Consider the following 7,502-nt stretch of genomic DNA (forward strand, 5'->3'; position numbering starts at 1 on the left):
GGATGCTGCATTGACTCTATTCAAAGAAATGTCAGCTAAACCGGATACTCTTACTTATAACATCATAATGGATGGATTATTTAAGGCTCGGTAGAACCGTTGCTCGCAAAAGAAAAGTTCCATGAGATAGTCAAAAGTCGAGTGAGATTGTCCATTGATACATACAATATAGTTCTCGGCGGGCTTTGCAAAAACGGTTGTGCGGATGAAGCAATCATGCTTGTTCAAGAAATTGCGAGCAATGAACCTTAAGTTTGATATTAGAACTCTCGGTATTATAATTGATGCAATGTTTAATGTTGGGAAAACAGAGCAAGCTAAGAATTTGTTTGCTGCAATACCAGCCAAGGGATTGGTACCTACTTGTTGTAACATACACTACGATGATGTCAAACCTTATAGAAAAAGGATTGGTGGAAGAAGTCGACAATATATTTTCTTCAATGGAGACGAGTGGTTGTGCTCCCGACTCTCGTCCGTTAAATATTGTTATCGAAAGTTACTTGAAAAAAGGTGAAATAGTCGGGGCCATCGGTTATATGTCCGGACTTGATGGGAAGGGCATGTCGCTTGAAGCTTCAACTACTTCCCAATTGATATCTCTCTTTTCAAGTCAAGGGATATACCATAAGCACAAAGATTTGCTCCCGGCGAGGTATCGGTTTTTGAAGGGGACATCCACGAGTTGACATGAACTTGAACCCTTAAGAGGCATGCTTTAGATTTTCCTTGCAATGAGTCATTTCTGCTGGTAAATGACATCATGACCATTGGGTTCCAAAAATGGTGTAGTGCGATTCTTTGACACCATGGGACACTCTTTTTACGTGTTCTTCATCAAGAGGGAGGCTAAGAGAAAGCTATTTAATCTCGTGTACACCAATCCTGTGTTAGCTGTTTGTCGAGATGGGTTTCGAGGCCAAAGCCGAGGGGCGGGCGGCGCGAAGGCCCCGACGTCTCCGGAGGTGAACTACCGGGAGTGGCTGCGGTCCATGCGCGACCTCATCGACTCGGAGCTGGTCGGCGAGGAGAGGGCGGCGGAGTTTCGAAGACCCCGCCGCGCACGGAGGAGGACTACAAGCGGCCGTGCGCAAGAGCGTGTACTAGAAGGTTGTGCCCGGCGACCACGGGTGGCGGATCATCCGGCCCGACGAGTCGAAGCTAAGGATTTTTTTGTCGGGAGACTGCCGTCTTCGCCTTGTTTGGGGCCTCGGTCTTCTACCGGGAATCCGGGGTCACCCGATCCGGTTGCTCAATGGTCGGACTCGCTGCCCGGATGAGTCTGCGAAAGTTAGCCGAGCATCCGGTGCTTGTCTAATAATTTAGTGTTCTGGTTGAGATTTGGACTTCACGTGAGATGATTACTTTGTAGTTACTCCAGTAGGGAAGGCGGTGGCTCATGTTTCTGTATACGATTAGATCAAGCGAGAAAACTGACCGGAATGTCAATTATGCCAATATCTGTCTCCCATTTTATCACTCAATTGAGCACGGTTAGCGGGGATCAAGCTGGGGATGGTATTATCTCACGCTATGCCATCATTGAAGAGGATCCAGCTGAGATGTTTTACTGAATTGATTGATCGGAGAATCGGATATATATGCCTAGTCATGACTAATGAGGAGCTAAGCGGCATGCTTTTGTCTGCACCTGCTTTCTAGGTATGGCATCGAACAGGGCAAATCAGTTCTGGCAGAGGAACAACACTTGCCATACTAAGCAAACATTTTCTTACCGTGCTCTCCATGGATTAGCTTGAGAAGCAATCAGGTAGGATAGTGTTATACTTTATGTTCATACTACAACCATTCCTATGTTTTGATGTCTAATGCATTGCCCTTAGTGCTATTTCACTCTTTTTAAATATTGTTAATGCAACCCTCATGTTTTATCATTAATTATATTGCTCCCTCCGTCTTTCGGGGTGGAGGGAGTACTATAGTTGATGTGGGACTGGGAGCAACTTTGGCGTTGCTAACTAAAGGCTTGGGTTGGGGCATTGCAGATTGAGGCCACGACTGGTAGATTTTACGTTGTGCTCATTGGGGTGATGGTTGGGCAGATCCGAGTTGGTCTTGTGAGGGTCGGGTCGTGGGCAAAAGGCAGGTAGACATATATAAGAGGTTAGTGACCAAGTTGTTCGCAACTTTCAGTTTTTTTACGGTATCACATTCCCACTCCCGAGCCTTTTATAGAGACATGCTTCCTTTGAGCACTTAATTGACCAGGGTCTCATTGAACGAGTACGTTTCTAAATATATATTGTATGGTACTGCTCATATCAGCCCTTTGGCAATGTCTGTCGGTATGAATTGTTAATTTCGGGTCGGTGTTTTGCCGGTGGTACTTTTTACGAATGTTGTAATTAGAACTATTAGTCTGTTATAAGTGTATCATTGAAGTTCTTCGAGATAACAAAACTTGTTTGTACAAATTTTTGTAAGGTACAAACAACCAAATTTCCCCCTTACACATACTAGGCGACATCTCCATTAAGGGAAACAGTTTTCTACCATGCGATGGACACATCGCCATTCAATAGATCCACCAACCTCGTGGAAATGTTAAGAATTCTGATGCGGTTATTATCACTATCCAGTCTCACTGTAGCCTCTAGAACGATGCCTTCATTTTAGAGTTACTAAGTGATTTGACACACCCTTACTGGCTTACTTAGCTTATAATTTACCAATTTTGAGAAATACATAAAAAGTTGCGGATGTTATTGAAGTATGAAGCTACTATTAGAACATCAATAGTTGAGATATAATTTGCTAAAGGCCAACTACTCGTTGTTTTCAAGGGGCTTCTCAATCTGGGTACTTGTAATATCCGGGTGCGAGAGAAGTAATCATGTCCTTACAAAAATACATGCCAAAAACACTCGGAAACCACTTCTTGTGATTGATATGACCCTTCTTATGTATTCGCTGCCCAAGACATTGATAACTCCGAACTTCGACTTCGAATAACAAGCTGGGAACATCTCGTGTTGCAAAGCTGGGAATTTCTGTTATTTTAGCTTAGGTATTTTGAGTCTTTGCATTGAATGTTTTGTGGTCTTCTACATGTGAGTAAGTGAAGATGATATAGGCTACATATTTCCACTATTGCCTCCTATAGTACTACACTTCCTTTTCCGCAAGTGCCTTTTGTCGTATTTCATACTGATGCTTGTGTGTTTGTATTCAATGAGTGCTACCGAGAGAGCCCTATGTGGGTGTCATGAATGATGCTGGCATCTTCTGCCATATTGATGCCAGTCTATGTTTTCTCCAAAACCTCCGAGCTCTTCTACCATTGAAGATCACTTTCTAATATGTTTGTACTTACAATATATTTCTTTGAATTTGAAGACCATGAAGAAGATATAGGAGTAAGGTTTGCGACTAATCCAAGAAGTAGTTTTGCTTTTCGGTTAACCATTTATTTGTCTGTATGGATTCCTTGTAGAATCAGGTAAACACTAATCTATGCATCATTCTACCAAAAGATGCTTTGATCAACTTGATTCCTATATTTCTGCTAGAAAACAGTTCACGAAGAGCTGTCATATCTTTTACAGAACAGATTTGCTGCTTTCCATTGCACAAGTCAGATGGCTATCAAAAAAAAAAACTTGCAGATGAGTGGCCAGCAAGGAGTTTATATAGAAATAAAATTAGTATACCATAATATTTTGATAATTAGGTGCTAACGCCCTTGTTGAATATCCTAGTTTCAATGTGTCCGACAGTGTGTAAACATACTGACCAGCAACAATCCCATTGTTTTAGGTGCTTCGTTGTACATAACTTCAGGTCCGAGGTTTCTAAACTTTTACTTTGTTACTTGTCGACATCAATATCTTATTGTGCACTTTCTCAAAATAAGGTAAGGTCATATTTTAAGGTTGAGGTCCACTGTACATGTCAATTGTGTATTTTAATTTGTTGCTAGTAAGTCGGTGCATTCAATCTTCTATTTGAAATTTGTTCGGTCTGCTGGGTGTTGCCGGGGAATGGACGAGGTATTCATGTGAAGATATGCCCTTATCGTAGATTTATTTGCTTGAACGAAAGAAAGAATATTACTCGGGTAAAGTTAGCTCTTGTACCTTTGGTTGTAACCGATAGAAATAGTCCATCTTTTGAATTTACGAGTATAATTTTGTTTTCTGGCTGATCCGGGGAGCAGTAGATGCATGCAAGCGCTAGAAGGTGCCCAGTGCTTTAACATTCTTTATGCCATGTTTGAAAGTTTATTTTAGAGTCCTTAAATCTATCACCGCTGGTGAGTACTTCATCTATCTGAAATTTTATTTTGCACAAAAGTGCCATTTATAGAGATGCTTAGTGGGGTAAGGGGCTATGTATGGAACAACAACCCACTAGGATCCGAACCAAACATAGATTTGACTCTGTGTGTCTCATTAAGACAATTGTTTTTGAGAGATGATGCGCTCGTTGATAGCTGTGCTGATTTTTGTTAATCTTAAATCTCCATGACTCGAGTAGTCATTGCGTGGGTGCATGCATATGATGGTGTACTTATATGCATATCTACCGTCCTTGGTGTTTCTCTAAACAAAAAGGAGCAAGTTGGAGCTATCTAATCAGCGAGTGACAGTGGCATCCCAACACCGACTGGACAGCTGAAATATAAACTCCAACACACTCCGAAACCAACCCTCCTACAATTCCAAAGACTTGCAGTATTTAGTCATCCGCTTCCGCGATTGAACATTCCTGGATGCTGCATTGGTGAAAGCATTTTTAGCTTGAAGAACAAGAAGGTTCGATGCAAATACTTTCTCCCATACAGCAGAATCAGTATATTCAGTATATAGCACATAGCTAGTTAGTACGTAGTGCTAAGATTTTGGTCTCAGCTATCGATGGGTTCGCTGGCTCTTGCCTGCTGCACCACGGCCCTCATCATTCTATTCCTTCCCTTGGGCACTTCGACGACCGGCTTGTCCCCGGCAAGCTGCTTGTTCCCTGGCAGCACCATCGTCTCCGATGGTGGAGCCTTCGTCCTGGGCTTCTTCAACCTTTCCAACTCCACTCCCACCAAGCTGTACCTTGGCATATGGTACAACAACATTCCCGAGCTTACTGTCGTGTGGGTCGCTAACGAGAGAAAACCCGGCAATCAACACCACTTCCTCTACACCGATGCTCTCTCTCGCGAACAACTCCAATCTTGTTCTTTCTCAAGGTGATGGCCATGTCCTTTGGACAACCACCAACGTCGCCACTGTCCTTGGCTTGTCTACCCCAACGGCTGTGCTTTTGGACACCGGCAACCTCATTATACGGTCGTCAAATGGCACCACATTGTGGGAGAGTTTCGAGCACCGCGCGGACACATTTCTTCCCGGTATGAAGCTCCGGATGAAGTACAACACACGCAACATTGATGAGCGCATTGTATCCTGGAAAGGCCCTAGCGACCCCTCACGGGGGCGCTTCTCCTATGGCGGTGACCCGGACATGCCCTTCCAATCGTTTCTGTGGGACGGGGAGCGCTCGGTGGCCCGGATGACCCCATGGACGGGGAACTTAGTGACGAGCCAACGTCAAAACAAGCCAACGCCGGGCACAAACATTAGCGATATTATCATGTACCAGGCCATCGTCAACAACGGTGATGAGGTCTACTTCACCTATAGCTTCTCTGATGGCGCCCCACCCTCAAGGTTTGTGCTCATCTACTCCGGAGAGTATCAACTTCAGAGCTGGAACAACAGCGCATCAGCTTGGGCTGTCCTCTGGAAGTGGCCGTCTGCTGAATGCAACTACTACAGCTATTGTGGCCTGTATGGGTACTGCGACGAGACGGTGTCACCAGTCCCAACGTGCAAGTGCCTAGACGGCTTCGAGCCTGCCAATATGGAGGAGTGGACCAGTGGCAAGTTCTCGGGAGGATGCCGACGGAAGGAGCAGATACATGGGTGCGGAGGTAACTTCTTGGCCTTGCCGATGATGAAGTCACCGGACAAGTTCAGCCTCGTTGGAGGGGGACAGAGTACAATGGAGGAGTGCGCGGGGGAGTGCCACCGCAACTGCTCCTGTGTGGGGTACGTGTATCGCAACGTGAGTGGTGCCATGTCCAGAGGAGATTCGACGGCATGCTTAGTGTGGGTTGAGGAGTTGGTTGACACTAGCAAGTTAAGAGTAGATCAAGGCGGCGAGACATTCTATCTCCGACTTGCAGGCATGGATGCAGCAGGTGGTAACAAGTATTAATATCTCCCTCTTTCTACTACTAGCTTTGTCATTTCCGCCACTTTCTACTGCTGGTTTTGACTGTGCTAACATATTCCTAATTCTACCATTTCCATTTTTATGGTATATGTATGTATGACGCAGGTAAAAGGACAAAGAGCAATGCAGTCTGGATTGTACTACCCGTTTTGGGCAGTGGTGTTTTGGTGCTCATTTGCATCTTGCTCGCATGGTTAAAATTAAAAGGTACGCTTAATGGATTTTTCTTAGTAAAAGTTTAAGGTTGACCACCAAGCAAAAATTATGTTTCAACACACAGAATTTGAACTTTTCGTGTACACCCCCCTCCAAAAAAAAGAAGAAAAGAAAACAAGAGAAATGTCTGGTACAAAATAGTAGGCACTTGGATTGTATGCACCTTTTTCTAATATGTGGGCCTGATTTTATATGTAATAACAGATAGCCATACAATCTGTCGTCGGCTATATCCTTTAGATTTGAGAACTTATAAAGTAGGGATTATTCTACTAACATCAATAGTTGTAGGGGGGACTCTTTTCTTTCTTATGCTTGTGATGTTCCCATTAGAAGCGAAAAATGATCCTTAACATTGTGCGAGCAGGCAAGAAAAAAATACACAGAAATCCCAAGAAGAAAAGATTGGATGGTACAAGTATATCTAATGAAGCTGTAGATGAAAACTCTCCACACGTTCAAGATTTTCCATTTGTAGGACTAGAAGAAATTGCACTTGCAACCGACAGTTTCTCTGAAACATGTATGATAGGACATGGAGGCTTTGGAAAAGTATACAAGGTAATTCACGGAATACTTGTTATTCGACAAGGGTAACTATTTTTTCATATGGAAAATTTAATTCTAAGATGCCCATTATGTTCTATAGGGAATATTAGCTGGCCAGGAAGTTGCAATCAAGAGGCTAAGTAGAGATTCTCAACAAGGAACAAAAGAATTCAGAAACGAAGTAATTCTAATTGCCAAATTGCAACATAGAAACTTGGTTCGACTTCTTGGATGCTGCGATGAGAGAGACGAAAAGCTTCTGATATATGAGTATCTTCCTAACAAGAGCTTAGATGTTACCCTTTTTGGTAAATTTCTAGTAATATACAATGATTTCCTAAGAAAACTTAAAAATACTTTTGCTTACGCTTGTTTCTTTGCGTAGATGACTCAAGAAATTTTTTGTTGGATTGGGACACACGGTTTAGTATGATCAAAGGGGTTGCAAGGGGACTTCTTTATCTTCACGAAGACTCAAGGTTCACCAT

At 43.3% G+C, this 7,502-nt stretch overlaps 1 pseudogene; it reads left to right on the forward strand.

Moving 5' to 3' along the window:
- Nucleotides 1–4,877: 4,877 nt before the first annotated feature.
- Nucleotides 4,878–7,500, forward strand: LOC124648822 (annotated as a pseudogene).
- The last annotated feature ends 2 nt before the right edge of the window (nt 7,501–7,502 follow it).

Source organism: Lolium rigidum, chromosome 4 (assembly GCF_022539505.1).
Source record: "Lolium rigidum isolate FL_2022 chromosome 4, APGP_CSIRO_Lrig_0.1, whole genome shotgun sequence".
Classification (NCBI taxonomy): Eukaryota; Viridiplantae; Streptophyta; class Magnoliopsida; order Poales; family Poaceae; genus Lolium; species Lolium rigidum.